Genomic DNA, 21,327 nt, shown 5'->3' with positions numbered 1-21,327 from the left:
CGAGTAAACGTAGACCCGGGACAGCAAGTAGGCCTTCTCATAAAAAGAAACTGCAGACAGGAACCTAAAGAACCATTGTTCATAGTGCCAACCATCTTTTAGCACATAAACCATCTTGAAACATCCAGTTCTTTGAACTTCCAGCATCTATGGGTATACTATAAACTACTATCTACGCCATGTATGCTGGACAATAGACTTGGTCACATTGCTGCAGCTTTTTAGGAAAAATGACAGCAGACAGACCAGTTCACCTTTTTCTTGAATGGAATAGAGCTCTCAAGTGTACCCTTTCCCCTAAATCAGATCCTAAAAGAATACAACGCAGAAGAAAATGCAGGCTCCCAAAAACCTTCCCTACAACATGAGGCTTACTGAGTGTCACCTCACGCCCTCTTCATTTACTACCGTAAAGGCCGCACGTGCAAAACTAAGGCCAAGCCCAAATCGTATCCTATGTAAGACGACTCTTGTACTACTTGTGTATGTGTGCATGCTGTCAAACAGTATCTATGAGAAGGGCTGGATATCTTTGACCTCATAAAATCAGTGAAACCACCAGTAGGTTTGAATGTAGGAGTCCCTTGGTCAGCAAGTATCCACATCTCTCCCAGTGCAAGGTAACACATACCTTAAACAGTACCTCCTGTGAAACAACTTCAAAAAGTATACCAAGCCAATCAACTAATCGTTGGTGACAGCAACACACAAAATGGTCTAAAAATAAACCAAATGTGTTGTCAGAAGCAAAACTCCTCTTTCACAGTCAACTCCGTCTATGAAACAACCTAATCTCCAAAAAACCCTTCAATAGAAAAACAAATCAGAGTTTTACCGCCTACTTCTGTAAGTACTTAAAAAGCCATCATGCTACCAAGGACAGAAAGGATTGCACAAGACGCCCCACAAAATGGCGAATATGACGACCTGCAAGTACGTGGCCTCAACAAGTTGTACAGATGCTTGCCCATCAATGGGAATAATATGGCTTTGCCCCAAAAAGAGAATTAATTCTTAGAATCAAAGATCCCAAGATGAGTTGACTGGAACGCTAGACAGATAATGTGACACTTGCTCGCACCAAAGCACACAACACCTTGTTCTTTTACAAAACCATTCCCTCCTCTGGGCTGCTAACAACTCCATCAGCCGCTTCAGTGAGAACAGCACCAGTATCAGTAGAATGATCACCGGATGTGTGTACTTCATGTACTGTACTGCAACCCTTGCCATCCACAAACTCTCTACTTTCACTGAGCCTCTGCAATTCTTCTAAGCTACCGTCAAGATTTGAACCTGCAGTATGATCTGTAAAGGTGCTAGTTTGTCCACCAGATGCAAGTAAGATACCACTGTCATTTGTAGTGGCATCAGCTTTAGGAATTTCTGTGGTCATGTGTTCACAAAGTCCTGGCTTTGATGGTGAGTGCTCCTTCGTTAAACCAATCTGAGAGGGTGATTGCTGTTCATCAGCGGGCAAACCAGATGCTGACATGCTGTGCACCTTTATCTGAGTAGCCTCCTCCAAGGGAACAAGATCTAGAAGATTACGGTCGTCCGCTGCAGTGTGAAGCTCAGAATTTGCAGAAATATTGCTGTGTTTGTCAGACACAAATGGTTCTTGGCCTTCACTGTGTTGTAAGACTGTTTTGGACACGCTCATACCAATTACACGATTACTTTCTACAGAAGGTCTGTCAGCACCATCTTGAGCCGACGGCAGTAAAACAGAGTGACATCTTTGTTCTTTACTAAAACCTTCAACCCCTGCTTCTCTTCCGTAATCCTCAGAATTCTTTAGCCCATCTCTATATTCCCCATGATGCTTCCCATGTTCCTCCTGTGAAGGCTGTTGACTAAAGAGTAAAGAACTTTTGTCTCCCTGTGAAGCATGTAATGAAGCTGGAGAGCTAATAGACCTGCTGCCACTGCCATCAAGTCCTTGGGAAAAGGACTCCGACTGCCATGGTGATCGTCACCATGCCTGCCATGATTTGGGCTCCCACTGTTGGTTCCAACCCTGCCAGGGCTGCCACTACAGCTTCGTTTTCCCCAGCCTTTCTTTGGGCTGGTACCACCCCACACCTTACGTGGACTTCGACTACGGCTTCGACTTCTTCCCCAACCTTTACTTGGGGTTCGGCTGCGACTTCTTGTTGCACCCTTCCTGGGACTCGGACTGCCTCTCCAACTTTTACCTGGACTACGACTATAACTGGCCCCCCTACGAATTTCTTCCTTGCCTCCAACTGGTTTCTTTGAGCCATCTACACCAGCCATTCTACCATCAGAAGAAGAATCTTTGCGCCCACTTCTCTCACTTGACCTTCCTCGATCACCCAAACGATCAAAAATCCTTCCACGCGACTCAGGCAGCCTAGCCGCCGGACCGAGAGAGCTTCTGCCACCAAAACCACCACTTAAGCCATCACCATGGCCTGCATCACCCCATACGTCTTTACGCACTCTGCCACGTTCAATATCATGCCCAGCTGATCCACTCTGCCCCCACCCACCACTGCCACTTGGAGCAGGAGCACCCCACCCATCATCATGATCTGCAGCATCATCCCATCCATCCATATGTCCTCCTCCAGTATTCCTGCCAGCTCCACCACCTCTCATACCCATAGTCCCATTTACAACTTCCCTCCTCATGGACACAACATCCCCTCCTAACCCCATGCCTCCAGTTCGGCTTGCGCTACCTTCCACTCTGCTGCCTATCCGCAAGTCTCTATTGCCCATACCCCCAACTCTGTCGCTTATACCTCCAGCCCGGCCACCCACACTAAAACCTCTCCCTGCATCCCTACTAGGGAAACCTGGATCAACAAAACCCCATCGCCCAGCTGCCTCATTATTTCTAGCATTTGCATCTCTGCTGCTTAAGCTCATATCTCGGTGTCCTAGGCCTCCCCTACCATCAAACGATCCTTCAGAAGCCACTACACCTCCAGTCTGCCATCGGCCTCTACCTCTTGACTGCCCTGCCCTTCCTGCAAATTGGCGAAGCTCCAAAGGAACCTTTTGATCCGCACTCTCCAATATCTTTACAAGCTCCCTCGCAAACTTTGAATCCTGATCTGAAAAAAAGGTATAGGCCTCACCAGTGGCTCCAGCCCTTCCTGTCCGTCCAATTCGATGAACATAGTCTTCGACTCCTGTTGGAAAATCATAGTTGATGACAACCCTGTCACAATAAACGACACCATCATTTACAAGATAAATAACAAACCCTTCTTATTGAGCCATACAAGTGTTATGTGAGCATCACCTGATATCTTTGACATCGAGTCCCCTGGCAGCAACATCAGTCGCAACCAAAATTGGACACCTACCAGCTTTGAACTGAGCCAGGACGTGATCTCTTTCACTCTGTGACTTATCACCATGAATGGCAACGGCTCGAAATCCTCGTGATAGACTGCGTGCAAGCTGATCACACATCTTTTTGGTGGAGCAAAAGATAATCACTTTCGCCCCTGGTTCTTGGTTGCGAAGAATCTCCTCTAGCCTTCTTTGTTTGTGAAAGGGCTGCACCACCTCTACATGCTGCAAGGAAATTCAGGACATCTTGTGAAACAAGTGCAAAAAAACCTAGATGCAAGCAAAGAAACAAAAAAAAAAAACAAAATTAGATGACGACCAAATACCTGTGTTATGGCCTTGTTCGCCGTAAGCTCGTCTGCATTTCCAATGTTGACATGCGCAGCATTAACCAGCAAGTCTGCAGCTATTTTTCTGACTTCTTTAGGCCAAGTAGCTGTAAACATTAATGTCTGTCTGGAAGAAGGCACATCTTTTACAATTTTTCGAATCTGAGGTTCAAAACCCATGTCCAGCATTCGGTCAGCTTCATCAAGGACAAGATATGACACCTGCCTTAAGCTTACTTTCTTTGCCTCTAAAAAGTCATTCAAGCGTCCAGGAGTTGCAATGACAATGTCAGCACCTCGTTCCAGATCTCGTAGTTGTGGTCCTTTCGGGGCCCCTCCATAAACACACTTTCCCAAAAGACACATTAAGTTCTTATATCAGGATTTAACACCAACAGACTAAGAAAGAAGAGCAACGTTTCCTGCAAGTACGACAAAATGACTTACAGTAGATGTGATTCTTGAAGACCTTCCAAACTTTACTGCCTCGTCTTGTATCTGAGTTGCTAATTCTCGCGTTGGTGCCAACACTAGAACAATCGGCCCAGCTCGAGAATTACCTTTAATATGAAGTAAGCGTAAAAAGGCAGGAAGAAGATAACCCAACGTCTTTCCTGACCCCGTTTTGGCAATAGCAACGATGTCTCGCTTTTGCAGGGCTATTGGCCAAGACTGAGCTTGAATCGGTGTTGGTGCTGTAAAACCAGCAGCACGAAGCTGCAAAACAGACAATCCCACCAAGTAAATAAAAACAACTTACATGATACCTGTCCAAGCTGACTTTTCCAAAAGTACAAGTTTGTCAGGCTCATACTTCCTTGATTATTTCAGAAGGAAAATTGCCTTCATCAAATGTCATTAAAGGAGGTGGTACATCCTCACCCTGAAAAAGAGGTCGCATGTCAGGCATATAAGAATCAGCAAAAAATGCAAGTAAATATATTAATAACTAGTTGATACACACAATGACAGTTATCTCGTGCTGAATTCGATAAGTTTGCACATCAGAAGGTATGCCAGTCCCAGAAAATGACTGTAAGCGAGGCCTCTTCTGAACCTCCGAAATACCAGGAGGATAGTCACCAGCTGACCGCTTGAAAGTTCCTACAGGTGAAGCAGATAGTGAAGAGCGTCCTAGACCTGAAGCACTTGAATGTCCCATTTGGCGCTGTTGATCAGAGTACTGCGATCCTTTCATGTCATTCTGTACAAATAAATAACAGAAGCTTCATCCACTGAGTAGATTTTCGAGTGTGAAAGATTATAGAAAACTCATTGGAAATAACTGGAGCAAATTTTCCTTTGCATAAACAAACATCCATTTAAGGGAGGGAAGGCAAATAATAATAATGAAGGGTCCAAGAGTGTGAGACCTGGTTGCTACTGTGGAACAAAAACCTAATCAGATTCTGGTGTGAGTAAATAATTCTGATTTCTTGTTTGAACCCTACTCCTTGGGCCTAGCATAAATAGACTCTACGTCAAGATTCTCCTCCTGAAAATTTCTTACAAAACAGAGCCTCCAAGTGTCACCAGCGTGTAACTACTATCTATCCTTTTTGCTGATTTCTTTCTTATTATCTATTTACTTTCACTTTCTAGAAACACCCCTCGGGAAATCTAACTGCCCTGCATTGCATAGCTAGTGTGGAACTGTCCAGAGGGAGTCCAGGCCTGAGGACAAGAGAGCACTAAGGTTGGACAAAGACTATGGTTAGCCAAAGTGGGGTCATTGACTAGCCAAAGTGGAATCCTTTGCTACAGAGGCTACATTTCAATTCTGGGTGTGGCCACAGTGTACAAAGAGGGTCGGATGACCTAGAAAGATACAATGGCAGCATCTCCTAAAATTTAGGGAACTGCTATTTTGGGACCTGAAAATGTGTTGACGTCATTACCTCCGGAATGACAAGGGGAACATTTTCTTACTCTGCCGTGAAGTCAACTGGGCAACCGGTTGGGATATTTTTAGACGGCAACCCAAAACGGGAAAATGCTTATAAATGTGGCAAGTGGCACCTTCTGGTGCACTTGCCTCATGCAACAAGAGTTGGCGCTGAATTTAGGAGGGGGAGAGCCTCATTTTCAGAATTTGTCACAGGTTAAGAGCTATGGAGTGCTTGCTTTCCCTCTTATGCGCAGTGCGGTGCCAGAAGTGATGCCCTGCACGCTACGCACTGCCCTCTCTCTCCCCTTTGGCAGTATGTTATGCCCCTCTAGTGGGCTCTTCATTTGACCAATGAACAGTTGTGTGGGTTCATGCGCGATTGCCGAGGCAAGAGCCTCTTGTACAGGTACTGGATTAGCTAGCGGCTAATCCCCCACAGGTACAGGTGAATTCGGAGAGGTTTCACGCCAGAAATCTCGTCCGATTCAAAGGGCAAGTAGCCCTACAGGTGCGGGAGCTCGAGGACTTGCTACGGATGCGACCGGCACGCGAAACGGAGCCCGATACAGTGAATTACAGCCTGCTGTGTATTTTTGCAGGTTTAGGGTTTTGGCCCTAAACGGACCCTAATACCCCCAGGACGTTCGGGGACGCAAGGGAACCGCTGTACAGGTGATCTGGCGCATTTTCAGGGCTGAAAACAGAGAATTCAGCGTGCTGCAGATTCTCGCCAGGTTTTGCAAAGTGCCCGTATGTGTCGGGAAAGTCAGTCAATGCGTGGGATTCATACCGCACAGTCAATGGAAACACCTGTACACTTGACGGAGAACATGCAGTCTCCACAACCTATGCCTAAGGTGCAAAAACAGGTGGCTGAGATGCCAGTCTTTCAAGCTGTACCAGTTCAGCCCGCCACCTTTCAGCAGCCTATAGCTGGTTCTAATGGGCAGGGAAGCAACCTACAGGCTATGCAATAGGTCTTCCCACCACCTTCAATACACCCTGGCTATTTTGGAGGTGGATCGGTATTCTAGAGCATGGCTGGTCATGCACCTGGAAATCAGTTTTACACGCCAGGAACAGTGTTCGGGGGTGCTCAAACGATGATGCCTAACCCCATGTATGGTGTCACGGGCATGCTACCAAGGTTTCAGAGCACTCAGGGCCAATTTGGGATGCCACAGGCAAATTTTGGTATGGATGGAATTACAAATCAACAGCCAAATATAGCATTTCCAGGTCAAGTTAATAGCGGCCAAGGAACACAGATGAACCCTAATAGTGTTCCCATGTTTCAATCACTTCCATATGACAATTTGACGCCGCTGGAGAGGCCAACTCCGTACAAAGAAGGTGGCAAAGGTGTGTCTTTCACGACCTTTACAGGGTTTGATGACAGGAAGAAGACTCTCATTCCTCCAGCAGTTTGACAAGGCCTATGCAGGGGGAAACTTTACAGAGGCTTCAAAGGTCCGCAAGGCAGCCACTTTCTTGACAGGGAATGCGGGAAAATGGTGGACAACTTTATTGCTTCAAGGGCAAGCTCCATCCACATGCATTTACTTCAAGCAGATTTTTGCAGCAACATGGTTATCTGATGACTTTGAAGCAGATGTCATGACAGAATGGCACCAGCTAAATGCTGCTACTTGCAGAAATCTGGATGATTACAATCGGAAGTTTTGGAAAGCTCTACTTCCAGTAACTTCCTATAGGTTTGTGCCATTGACAGAACAGATTGAAAAATACTGTTGTGGCCTACCTAAAGGATTGAGAAAGTATTGTACGAAGACAAAAGTCACTACTTTGACGCAGCTCATCGAGGTAGCAAACACTAGCAATGTTTGCTCAAGGGAGAAGATTGTGAATTTAACACCAGCGTCAAGGCAAGACCAGGCAAGAAAAATTCAGCCAAGAAGCACGTTCCCAATGAGGCTCCTAAAGGGACTCAGGAGTCAGCCAATGCAGGGAAAGATAAAGCTACGGCTGAATCAGAAAAGGGACCAGCAAAAAATGGAAAAGACGTTTTCCTCGCAAGTCAAAAGAGCAAAAGAAGGTCCTGAGGACAAAGAACAAATGCTTTATATGTGAGCAACCTGGCCACATTGCTTACAACTGTCCTACAAAGAAAAGACCAGCTGATTCTGAAGACAAGGAGGACAAGAAAGGAAAGAAGCCCATGGCTGGTCTAGTGCCAGATATGGTGGGCGACAAGCCAAATTCAGATGCAAGTGAGCTTTGCAGAGCATGGGGAAAGGTCAAGGATCAAACAGTGCTTACCTTCTTTGATCCAGGTGCCAAAGCCAACTTCATTTCCCCAGAATTGGCTTCAAAGTTGGGAATCAAACCTGAAGAGATGGGGTATACAGCAGAGGCAGGTTTGGCATGTCCTGGCCATTCACAGGCTGTGACACCCATCATTGGAAAGTTGTGTCTACATATCCAGTCCTATGTAGATGCTGAAGAATTTTACATCATGCCACTGGACGGATGTGATGTGTTGTTAGGTATTCCTTCGTTGTTTCGTGTACAGGGAATCATGGATGCCTACAAAAAAAAGATCACTGTACAAAGCAGGGGAAAGACTCACATTCTGGATGTAAAGCTTAAAGGGGAGTCTATTCCTACTGTATCAGCTTCTGCTATTACTTCTGTAATGAAAAGCATCTTTCTGCGTACTTGGTTTTTGCACGTGAAGTGTCAGATTGTGATGAATCAAATTTATCTATGCTAGATAAAGAAAGGTCAATGTTTTTACAACAGTATAGTGACTGTTTTTCCGATTCATTACCGTCTCAATTACCGCCAGGAGACCCGAGGACCATGCGATAGATTTGGTGCCAGGCAGTAGCCCACCAAATAAGCCTCCGTACAGGGTTAGTGCGGCTCAGCAGAAAGAGATAATGGGCCAAGTACAGGAGTTGTTAGAAAAGGGGCTGATTCAGCCCAGTTCATCTCCATTCTGCTCTCCAGTGTTGTTGGTGCAGAAAAAGGATGGCTCATGGCGTATGTGCATCGACTACCGTGCACTGAACAAGAATACCATCAAGAATAGGTTCCCTATACCTAGAATTGATGATATTATGGACAAATTAGAAGGAGCAGCTATGATTAGCAAGATAGATCTAAAGAGTGGGTACCATCAGATCCGCATTAGATCAGAGGATGTGCACAAGACTGCTTTTAGAACAACGTTTGGCCTTTACGAATTTTTAGTGATGCCCTTTGGTCTCACAAATGCTCCTGCTACGTTCAATAGGATGATGGACAGAATTTTCCGTCCACACCAGCAGTTTGTTGGTACATTCTTTGATGATATGATAGTCTACTCAAAGAATGAAGAGGAGCATAGGTATCACTTGGCCAATGTGTTCAAAGAGCTACGCAGTCATAGGTTGCTCATCAATGCAAAGAAAAGTGAGTTTTTTCTAGAAGAGATTCACTTTCTGGGACACATTGTCTCAAAGGATGGTGTCAGAATGGATCCTGCAAAAGTTGAAGCGATCAAGTCATGGCCAAATTTGAAGACAGTGCACGATGTCCGAAGCTTCTTGGGACTATGCTCCTATACAGAAGGTTTATCCGAAATTTCGTTGAGATTGCTTCACCTTTACATGCTCTTCAAAAGAAGGCGTCACCTTTAGATGGACACAGAAAGAGATTTCAGCTTTTAATCTCTTAAAGGAAAAGATGACTTCAGATCCAGTCATTGTGTTGCCAAATCTTAGGAAGTCATTTGTGTGTGTCAGTGTGACGCCTGCGGTAGTAGCATTGGTGCAGTGCTAATGCAAGATGACAGGGTAGTAGCCTATGAGAGCAGAATTTTGCAAGGGCCAGAGATGACCATGCAGGTCTATGAGAAAGAGTTACTGGCTGTGATTCATGCGCTCTAAGTTGGAAACACTACCTGCTAGGTGCAGATTTCGTTGTCCAAACGGACCATCAGACCTTGCGATACTTCTTGACACAGACAAAGTTATCTGAGAAGCATATGCGATGGGCAAATATCTTGTCCATGTTCCATTTTCAGATTGTGCATGTGGAAGGCAAGAAGAACGTTGTGGTTGATGCCTTGTCAAGGAAGCCACAAATTTCAGCTGTGTCAATTCCTTATCATCATGAACTTGATGATATGAGAGAACAGTATGAAAATGATGAAGATTTTGCAAGGGTCTTCGAGCAAAAATGGATGGACAACGTCATGAACACTATCTTCTCAAAGATGGGTTCATGATGATGCATGGCAGATTGTGTGTCACAAAAGCCATTGCGACGCAAAGTCATGGAAGAGAGTCATGTCCCACCGTATGCAGGGCATCGTGGTATCGATGCTACAGTTAAAGCGGTTGAGACATTCTTCTATTGGCCTACATTGAGAAGGGATGTGGATGCCTTTGTGCGAGAATGCCTAATATGCCAAAGGTCAAGTTTGACAGGCAAAAGGCACAGGGTTATTGCAACCACTACCTATTCCAGATAAACCATGGGAAAGTATTGCTATGGATTTTATATTTGATCTTCCGAGAACGCAGACAGGAAACGATGGTATTTGGACCATTATTTGCAGATTCAGCAAACAGGCTCATTTTTTCCTGTCAGGAAGAAGATAAAGCCAGATCAGATGGCACGCTTGTTTATGAGCAATATTTTCAAGTATCATGGCATGCCACAGTCGATTGTTAGCGACCGTGATCCACGCATGACAAGTTTGTTCTGGAGAGGCTTGTTTGAGAATATGGGCACAACGCTCAAATTCTCTTCGTCATTTCATCCTCAAACAAAATGGGCAGTCAGAAGAGGCAAATTCTACTGTCCTAGATCTGCTGAAGTGTTATGTGTCAGAGCATAAAGGGAAGTGGGAGCAGTATTTGCCATTGGTGGAGTATGCATACAATAATACAATGTATCATCAACTGGCAAGGCACCTTTTGAGATAGTTGAAGGTGGCAAGAAAGTTCCTCCCATACTGCATACAAAGGACAAGATATTTGAAGCAGATAAGTATGTTCAGGACATGGATGAAATGTATAAGAAGGTCAAAGTGGCCTTAGAAAAGACTCAGGCAAAGCAAAAGAAAGCAGCTGATCGTCACCGTCGTGAAGTGGTATATTCACTTGGTGATTGGGTGCTTTTACGCTTTGAGAAAGGCAAGGTTAAAGAAGATGAAGGGCAAGGAAGACTGTTTCCAAAGCCAAATGAATGATACCCTGACAGTTGAAGCTGATTTTACAACAACTGTTAGCCAGATCAAGTTGAGGAGGAGATGGTTTGCCAAGAGGCGTTGATGTTCGAAAGATTTCATCAACCCTGACTCCTCTTTGTGTAGGGGGAGATACCATCGGATTTACTTGAAGAAAAGTTTTGAACAAATAACTTATTTTCACACTGATAAGAGAGAAATAGTTTCTTTTTCTAGGAAGGGTTTCGTGCAAATATTTCTGCCATTCAATTATCAAACAAAGCCGAACTAATTGAGTAGGCACATCGTTAATTACTTCAATTTTTTCCCCATTTTTGCAACAAATGAACGAAAGGGTCTTGGCTTTTGCGCGTCTCTGTGTTTTTGGTTTGTCAAATCGAGATGCTACTTGTGCCAGAGAATCGCTGGATAAGTTATACTCGCTAACTGGTGTCATCGGGACAAAGGTTTTTCCTTTTCTGCGAAATGTAAATGGTTGTAGGTAAATCCAATTTTTGACTTCAATGTCATCCGAAATCCTATTACCCGGCGCTAGTAATGTATTACCCCGTTTGGATATATTAATTTGCTTCTCTGGATTATAAATATATCCAGGGAGAATTCTTATTGTAGTAGCATCTCTTGATCTCTTTCTCATCCGAATCAATCCACCTGATTTGGTAATAATATTGTTAGTGATTTGCGCACCTTTTTTAACAATAGCATTATTTGTCACCAAATAGACGACGAGGGTTCGTGCGTAAGATAAACCTCTTCTGGAATCGGGAAGAAATTTCCTTTTCTAACTACCCTGCACAAGGACGAGAACTTTTATTCCCTGTCCCACCATCTAACTGGAGTCTCTTCGGATTGACCGGTTTAATTTCTACAGTGCCATACTTTATGATCCCTGAAACGATGGTTTGATACTCGAAGTTTTCATAGGTGGCAAAAATGTGATCCTGATCCGAACCATTGTTTAATTGAACATTGATACTTACAAAATCTAATTTTTTGATATTTTTTTGGCATCGTTCCATCAGCAAAGAAACCGAGTTTTCTAGCTCGGCCCGCTCCAACCAGACATTTGAAAGGATGTAATTGGATCTCGGACGTTTTGACCAATTTGAAAAATATTTTGAATCGGTTCCAAATTCTTGAATCCCTTTTCGACGATCTACGCAGTTACTAGCACTGGCTTGTGCTTCAAAAATTCCCTCCGAGTGACTGCGTATCCTTTTGATAGGGTGGGGTTTTATCCTAACTCTATCTTGATCTTTATGAAAAAAAGAGTTCCCATCAAATTTGGATGGAGATCCCGAAAGAATCCATATATGGCTCGCCTCTCGTACGAGACGAGCGATATTGCAGATGGAATCACGGACATGCCAAACAAATTTACTCCAGTGAATTTCTCCCCTCGAGTTTGGATAAATAGGTTTTCTAATACATTCTTTGGGAGGAAACTCCTTGGCTCGTACTTCCGCGATAACTTGTTGCGACTCAACATATTGACCAGTTCGAATCATAAGCAGACTCTGGGCTGGAATAAGAGAATTTTGTGTACCGACGGAATTGCCAATAAAGAGGGGTAAATCGTTTCGGCACATCCAAGCAGGATGCCCGTGCCTCGTACGCGTCGGATGAAGTAATCTTTCGTCAAATTTAATAAGTCCATTGAATGGAATTCGTACGTACTCCGCAATATCCCCTGTAAATACCCCACCTGTATGAAAAGTCCTCGATGTCAATTGAGTTCCCGGTTCTCCAATTGATTGACCCGCAATGATACCAACGGCTTCACCCAATTCTACTAAATTGCAATGGGCAAGGCTCCAACCGTAGCAGAACTGACAAATCCGGAAAATGCTTTTGCATGTCAAAGGAGATCTCACATGTATTGGCTGCGAGGACGCCATCAAGTTACTAGCCAATCCGTCGCTAATATCTTGGTTACGGGTGGCAATACATCTAACATCCCAGTAAACATGATCCGCCAACACACGTCCAACCAATCCCTGATGCGGCATCGTGCCAAGAAATCCTCGTCTTCGTTCGCCAGTATTTGAAGTCAAAAAAGCGAGACTTCTAGGAGTTTCACAATCCCTTCTTCGTACAGCAATATGTTGAACAACTTCGACAAGTCTACGTGTTAGGTATCCGGCATCTGAAGTTCGCACGGCGGTATCCACAACCCCTTTGCGAGCACCGTAGCGAGAAATAATATATTCTGTCAGGGATAAACCTTCGCGCAGATTTCTTCGGATAGGTAGGTCAATTACCTGACCTCGAGGATCTGCCATTAATCCCCTCATGCCAAGCAATTGGTGGACCTGGGAGATGGTCCCTCGGGCTCCTGAAACAGACATCATGTGAACGGGATTCAAAGGATCAATCATCTTGAAACTTGGACTCATTTCTCGTTTCAAACATTCACTTGTGGCATACCAGGCTTCAATTGATTGACGCAACTTTTCTATGGCATGCAGACTTCCGCAGCGGTAATGCCCCTCCGAGACGTAACCTTATTTCTCCGCGTCTCGTACAAGCCAACCTCTGGTTGGTACTGCTGAAAGGTCGTCAATACCCGATGAGATAGATGCTTCTGTAGCTTGCTGAAAACCCAAAACTTTCACTTGATCTGAGATATTTGTTGTAGACGCAATTCCGAAACAAACAACTAACTTGCCGATGAGTCTCTTCATCGCAGCCCTATCGATCGTCTTGTTGCAGAAAGGTAATTCATTTCGATCCATCATTATGAAGACCTCAACTTCATATATATATATGTTGTTTTATATCGCAGTATTTAGCAAGCTCTCTGTTATTAACTTCTCAATTTCATTAAACTGATTCATTTTATTTATTCACCCTCACCCATTGCCTATAATAAAAAGCTTTATCATTCCTCATTATTACTATTAGTATTACACCTATCGATTGTTGATGTACTCAGCGTAGATGAGGTGGTGTATGAAAAAGAATTCTTTGATACCTTGCATTGCTTCCTTCAATTGTTGATTGAATAAAATGCGACCGGCTGTTGTAAGTACATACATACTAGAGATAGATCCATCCCTACATTTTCTAATTCGGCAATTTTCGTAGAAGTGAAAAGAAGTTCCTGACGATTCATAATGAGATTCGGAAGATAATTCACGAATTTTCGAACTAATAATTTGCAGATCGATTTTCCATCGAAGCCACAATAGACTGTGGGAATCCACTTGTCTCGATTCCTTGGCCCGAAGTAAGTCACAGTAACTGCTGAAATGAAGTAGTTTGGTGGAATATACGTTAACCCTGTCTATAAAACCAAGATGTCTATTTCTATAGATTCCTTGCCTACTTTCAATTGTTAGCGCATAAAGACCAAGAAGCATGTCCTGACTCGGTACAGATACGGGATCGCCCGTAGCGGGAGATAATAAATTGAGATGCGAAAACATCAGAAGACGAGCCTCGATTTGAGCTTCGACAGATAAAGGGACATGAACGGCCATCTGATCCCCGTCAAGATCTGCGTTAGACCCCCCACGAACCAATGGATGCAGACGAATGGCGCGTCCCTCTATCAAGAGGGGCTGAAACGCCTGTATGCCTAATCTGTGCAAAGTAGGTGCCCGATTCAGCAGTACAGGATGGCCTCGCATAACTTCCCGAAGAACTTCCCATATTATGGGATTCCCCTTCCGTATCATGCACTTAGCAGCTCGTAAATTACAGGCAAGGTGTCATCCAATCAAATTGCGAATTACAAAAGCTTGGAAAAGCTCAATTGCCATTTCTCGAGGTAATCCACATTGGTGTAATGAAAGAGATGGGCCGACAACAATTACGGAGCGACCTGAGTAATCGACCCGCTTGCCGAGTAGATTTTCTCTAAATCGACCCTCCTTGCCCTCAATAACCTCTGAAAATGACTTGTAGGGTCTATTATGAATATCCCTCATTGGTTGCCCACGTATACCACTACCGATGAGAGCATCTACAGCTTCTTGAACAAGTCGTTTTTGGCAAACAATTAATCCTTCCGGTGTAAATTCACTACCCGATAGGAATTCTCTGAGAGTATTATTTCGGTAAATAATCTTCCTATAAAGTTCGTTAAGATCAGAGGTAATCAATTCACCTTCATACAATTCCACTATTGGTCTTAATTCAGGCGGGAGAACCGGTATAAAATATAAAACCATCCATTCGGGTTTCATATTCGTCCGTAAAAAATCCTTGGCTAGTTTAATCCTCCTGATCAGAAGATCTTTTCTTCTTCGAATTGTTCGATCTTCCCATTCGATTCCAACTGGCTTCTGTTTTACTGACGCCTGCCACTCTAAATACGCGCAATTAAGAAAACTTTGCAAATCTAAGCTAGCTAATCCTTCTCTGATAGCATCTCCCCAGTAACAATTTCATTTTTTCGAAGCATCTCGTAATTTTGGGTAGAAAAAAAAGTGGGAAGTATGTTTCTCCAGGCTCGATCCTCATAATTGAAACAGCCCGCAGTCTTAATAGAGCGGGCCTTTCAGCCACGGGCCTAGCTAGAAAAAGATTGGGATAGGTTGGCCGACCCCCCCCCAGAATCGGACAAGAGCGTTTCCCCTCATCCGGCTCAAATAACTAGTACCAGATTTACAACCCGACTAATTAATGTTTTCAAAACACAATAATAGAATCTAGAATAATCTATAAAGTATCGCCCCGTCGAAAATAGCTGTTCAGTACTCGAGTTCCAAATAGTATTTTTCGAGTAGTCTCAATTTTTCCATCATGGATGATCCTGTACAGGAGGAAGTAGGTTCTTTGCCTTCCTATCATAAGTCGGAAATTTTTTTCTTGTTCCTAATGTGATCATTTCCCCCTTTGGGTTTTCAATCCACTTCGATGGCTATCAGTTGATTTGAGAAGTACATGCGATGATTAGCTTCCCTACCATACCCCCAAAGTCTTTCCTAACGGCGAAAAAGAAAATCAAAGGATCGGGGTTATGTTAGGAAGCATTTAATATTTGTCTACTAACTGAAACAAATATCTTATTCTTTTTTTCACGAAGCCTGATTTAATTAGTTTGGTAGATTCTCTCTCTCTTTCTACCAAAAACTAACCATGGGGAGGATTCTTCAGTTTCTACGCAATAGATTGCGTATTTTCTCCCGAGTTGCGCGAGACTTCCTCATCTTTAATTTTGATTGAGGGACGCGTCGGTTAGAGGCCTCCAATTCCTACATGGAATGACAGATTGTATCAAATCTATGCCGATCAACATGTGAAGTCGAGTCACGCATCGCAATAGACTGGGCTTTCCAATTCTTTAAGAGGTTTGGCTAGTAGGTTTGCAATATAACTAGGGATTCGTTTAAGAAACCATACGTGAGTTACTGGACACGCGAGTTTGATGTATCCCATCCGATATCTACGAACTCGAGAGTCAGTAAACTCGACTCCGCAATGCTTGCAAAATCTGGAAGACTCTCCTTCGTCATTGACAGATCGGCAGTTTCCGCAAGCACAGACTCCACTTTTTGTAGGCCCAAATATTCTTTCGCAAGATGACCCATCTCTCTCTGGTTTGTGAGTCTTATAGTGCGATGTGTAAGGTTAATCGACTTGTCCAATGACATCTCCATTAGGTAACTCCCTTTCGGCCAACTGCGAATCTGTTCGGGAGAAGCTAGTCCAATCCGAAGTTGTTGATAATTAGTTCGATGAATCATAATAAACTCTCAATTAATTTTCACGAGAGAAATTTCAAGGAAATATCAAATGTTTTCAAATTCCCTTCCCAAATCTTCTTCAGGTATGAAATTGCGTTCCAAATTTAGGCCCATACGTCGTAACTCCCGAACTAGCAATCGGAAAGACTCTGGAACGGTTTTAGGTTTGCAAACTGGTTTTCCGGTCATAATTGCACTAAGTGCTTTGTAGCGAGCCTGAATATGATCTGATTTAGTTGTAAGCATTTCCTGCAAGGTGTAGGACACCCCAAACCCCTCCGAAGCCCAGACTTCCATTTCTCCAATTCGTTGTCCCCCCGTCTCGATTTCCCCTTGAGAGGTTGCTGTGTAACGAGCGCGTAGGGACCACTAGATCGTGCGTGAATCTTATCATCAACCTGATGAATAAGTTTCATTATATAAGCTTTCCAGTTGTAATAGATTGTCCAAAGGGATCACCCGTTCGTCCATCGATCAATCGACTCTTTCCAGGGTGGCTGGGTTCGAATAGCCACGGATTATTGGTCCGCGCACCCGCTTCGTGAGGTTCGGCAAATACTAGTTTTCTGGAAGCTTCCCGTTCATATCTTTCATCAAAGGGTACTACACGGTAATGAGTTTCTGAAAACTCCCCGGCTAACCCAAGCAAGCATTCGAAAATCTGTCCCACATTCATTCGTGAAGGTACTCCCAAGGGACTTAGTATCATATCAACCGGCGTACCATTTTGCAAATAGGGCATATCTTGCCTGGGTACTATCTTTGATACAATACCTTTATTTCCATGCCTACCGGCTATCTTGTCACCCACTTGTATCTTACGTCTTTGCAATATATATATATGAATTACTTCCAAATCATTTGTAGCATCATCTTCGGGGTATACCCACCTCACATCAGTGACTCGACCTCTCCCACCAATAGGTACTCTTAGACAACTTTCTCTTGCATTAACCAGTTGTATACCAAAAATAGCTTGTAATGATCTTCCTTCTGGAACACGTGATGAGCTTGCCCCCTCCTGAGGCGTCAGTTTACCTACCAAAACGTCTCCGGCCTCCACCAAGATCCTGATTCTACGAGCCCATCGTCGTCGAGGTGTCGAAGTAAATAACCATCCAATTGAGATATTTGCTTGGTAACCCGCTCAGGTCCTTGATTTGTTGCACAAATTTCAACCTCATGTTTTTCGATGTGAAGAGATGTGAAAATATCTTCATAGATAAGGCGTTCACTAATCAAGACCGCATCTTCGAAGTTGTATCCTTCCCACGGCATGTAGGCTACTAATATATTTTTACCCAGAGCTAGTTCCCCCCTGACAGTCGCTGCTCCATCCGCTACGATTTCTCCGCCTCTCAGGAGTTCTCCCAGCGAAACCGCGGGTTTTTGGTGCATGCAGGTGTTATTATTGGAACGCTCAAATATTTTTAATTCCTCAATTGTAGTAGGTTGAGCCAATTTGTTCTTTTTCGCTTCGTGGATAAGAGATAGCTCAATTCTATTACCATCAATATAGCAAACTTTACCATCCTGTTCGGATATAGCTACACTTCCCGAATCCAAAGCTACTTGACTTTCCAACCCAGTTCCTACAATGCATCTTTCGGGCTTAATTAATGGAACAGCTTGACGTTGCGTGGTAGAACCCATCAAAGCACGGTTTGCATCATTATGTTCAATGAATGGAATGAGAGAAGCTCCGATGGAAAAATGATGGAGAGGATGAATACTTCGAAAATCAACTTGTTCCCAGAGAACGCTGAGAAACTCTTGTTGATATCGCACTGGTATAATTTCCTTCTCCGAACCTCTCCATTCGGATAATAGTAAATTCTCACTTGCTACTCGGTAATAATCATCTTCTGCGGGTGATAAATTGACTAACTGCTCCTCCCCAGACGAATCTGACATTTCGAGGTAAGGGCTCCCCAAAGATCCCGAAGTGTTAACTCCTGCCTGAATAGCTAATGAGGAAATCAGGCCAGCATTCATACCTTCCGATGTTTCGATTGGGCAGATGCGACCATAATGACTGAAATGAATATCTCTAGCTTGAAAACTAGCGGTTCGACGTGTTAACCCGCCGGGACCTACAGAGCTTAATCTTCGTTTATGAACCATTTCAGATAATGGATTTGTTTGGTCCAAAAATTGCGAAAGGGGTGTGAACCAAAAAACTCCTTGAAAGCTGCTATTACTGGCACGGGTGTCACCAACCCCCGGGGAGTGATTGCGCGTTTGCGCCTAACGGCTCTAGATAAATTTTATCGAATCAAATTCTCCAAACGGTTTGGAGCTAATTTCAATTGTTCCTGAAGCAAATCTGCAACGGATCGAACACGTCGATTTTTCAAATGATCTATATCGTCGAGTTTGCCCTCTCCGTAACTTATTTCTACTGAGTGATCTGCAGCTGCTAATATGTCTTGGGGTAGCAAAAAAGACTCCGTTTCGGGTACATCAAGAGTTAGCTTGATGTTTAGGTTTCGTCTACCAATTCGTCCTAATTCGCATCTATGTTGGAAAAACCTCTTCTATAATTCCCTAAATATGGATTCCGAAAAGAATACATCTGCGTCTGTAGCAGAGTATAGGTGTTTGTACAGCTCTGCTATGGCATCCTCTGGAGATTCAATACTTTCTTTTTGCCTTTTGAACATATTTGAAAAAATCCTTGGGTAACGGGAGTTTTGTAGAATATCTCTTTTGCATAACCCCATAGCTACTAGTAGAATAAAAATAGATATTTTTTTTTTCTTGCTTATACGAACCCATATTCTATTCCTCCCGTCTATCTCTAGCTTAAATCTCCCTCCCTGATCTGAAATTGCGGTGCTGGTATACGCGAGAATCCCTCTCTGATCCGACTCCCGATTGTAGTAAATACCAGGACTCCTCAATATTTGACTGACTAAAACTCTAGCGATCCCATTAATAATAAATGTTCCTCCGGAATTCATCCAAGGAATAGATCCGAGTCGTACATCTTCCTCTTGCACTATTTGGTCTTCCTTACAAATCAATTAAGCTGGTACATATGGGTCAGCGGAATACGTAATACATTGATACGCGGCATCTCTCTCTTCGAGAGAAGGTTCTGTCAATTGGTACTGATTTCCAATAGATCAGAATTCTACTTCCTTATCTGTATCTTCAATTTTTGGGAAATTTTCAAGTTCCTTAAGCAATTTTTGATGAACGAAACGACTAAAACCTTTAAATTGAATTTGTGCAAGTTCTGGCAGTACGGGCATACCTCCACTTCCTCCTAACGAAGTGATACATCTAGACCTACCTCTGAATTAAATTTCACAGACCAGTCTGATCGTTCTAATAATATAATTTGCAAATTCCCCCTTCCTTTGACAAAGATTTATATATACATATAGATATAAAGGTGGAGGAATATCTAATCTAGATAGATCTAAATATATGAGTGGGTGTGAGTAAATAGATATGAGTAGACTTTTTTTTTTCACTGAATTATCTTTCTTTATTCCTCCTCTAACAAATTCGTTAAAGCAGGTAGAAAGCTGCAGGAAATCTTATTCACATATTTTGATATTTCAAAAAGAATTTAGAGGATTTATGCACCGAAAAAAAAAAAATCTTTTTGACGATCCACGAGATGGGAACCTAAGCAAAATCCAGATTTTACAAACTTAAAATCACTTCTGTGATAAATTTTTTGCCGGGAAAACTTAGTAGTATCCGGGGCGAAACAGCGATTGACGCGTAGACGTGGAATCTAGAAAAGAAGTCCTTTGTAATTATATCACATCAGCAATTTTAATTGTCAAGAAAATCTAGTGGAAGGAAAAGTAGGATGTCTTCCCACTGATTTTGCCAACACCAATCCGTGACGTCTCCAACTCTGGGCAACATGAATAGAGGTACTTGTCAAATAAAAAATTCTATCTGTAGATAGGTAGATAGATATAGATAGATTGTAAAAAGATTGCCTTAGGGTTAGGATAATTTATTGCCAACGCCTCTGAAAAATAGATCAGATTGAAGACCTCCTACAACCTGAAGATTTTCTAACCGATTTCTTTTCTTTTATTCCTAGCAAAGTCAAAAAAAAAAAAAAAAAAAAAGATTTTTTCCCCCCTCATACAGGAGTTTTAACAAAAATTAGATTATGAATCATTGACTCTGGGACAATTACTACGTACACTCCAACTGAGCTAATTGCTACTCGGGGTTGTAGTTATTTGGGCAACCCACTTCAAAATAAAGAAAAATAAAAAGCGTCCCCTTATAAATTGAAAACAACATGATTCTCTCTCGTCAATCTCTATTCTCTCTCTCTCTCTCTCTCTTCTCTCCCCCCCCCCCCCCCCCCCCCTCCCGGGGCCCTCCAACTATTCCAACACCCCAGTTGCTTTTCTATTTTTGTGGGAGTTTTGCCAGCTATTTCGGCGTCCTCCAAAGCCTATAAAATCAGCCCTAGCACTCACTCTTCTGCCAATTTTGCAACTACTTGAAGGAGACTCTACAATCGGGAGGTCAAAGTGACCGCGAGAAGTCCAACTACAGAGGTCTCTTTTTCGTACTAGGAGAGACAAGTGAATCTTGTGAATACGCTCTACAAGTTGTTGTGTTTGTGTGTGTGCTTTTTGTAGATACTCCGTCATGGAGAAGGAGCAAGGAGGACTCACCCTACGATTGGAGATTTCGTTTTCGGAATCTGGAACGGTTTCCAAGGCCTTTCACTCTGAGTACATACGAAAAAGGAATTGGGAGCTCGTCTCTCAGATTTCTCTAATGGGAAGGAAACGACCATCAAGTTTAAGATCTAGAATGGAGGACTTTTATCCAGTTCTTGTGCTTGTAAAAGATCCTCCCTGAATAAAGATTCTCTTTGGGGGGGGCAACCCATCT

The 21,327-nt window shown here is 43.2% G+C and overlaps 1 pseudogene; it reads right to left on the bottom strand.

Annotated features, from left to right (window-relative positions):
* Positions 1 to 794: 794 nt before the first annotated feature.
* LOC147416874 (uncharacterized) lies at positions 795 to 4,871 on the bottom strand (annotated as a pseudogene).
* Positions 4,872 to 21,327: the final 16,456 nt, after the last annotated feature.

The sequence above is a fragment of the Adiantum capillus-veneris genome, unplaced genomic scaffold (assembly GCF_014529385.1).
Source record: "Adiantum capillus-veneris isolate H3 unplaced genomic scaffold, ASM1452938v2 Hic_scaffold_407, whole genome shotgun sequence".
Classification (NCBI taxonomy): Eukaryota; Viridiplantae; Streptophyta; class Polypodiopsida; order Polypodiales; family Pteridaceae; genus Adiantum; species Adiantum capillus-veneris.
This window is presented reverse-complemented; position numbering and strand designations above follow the sequence as displayed.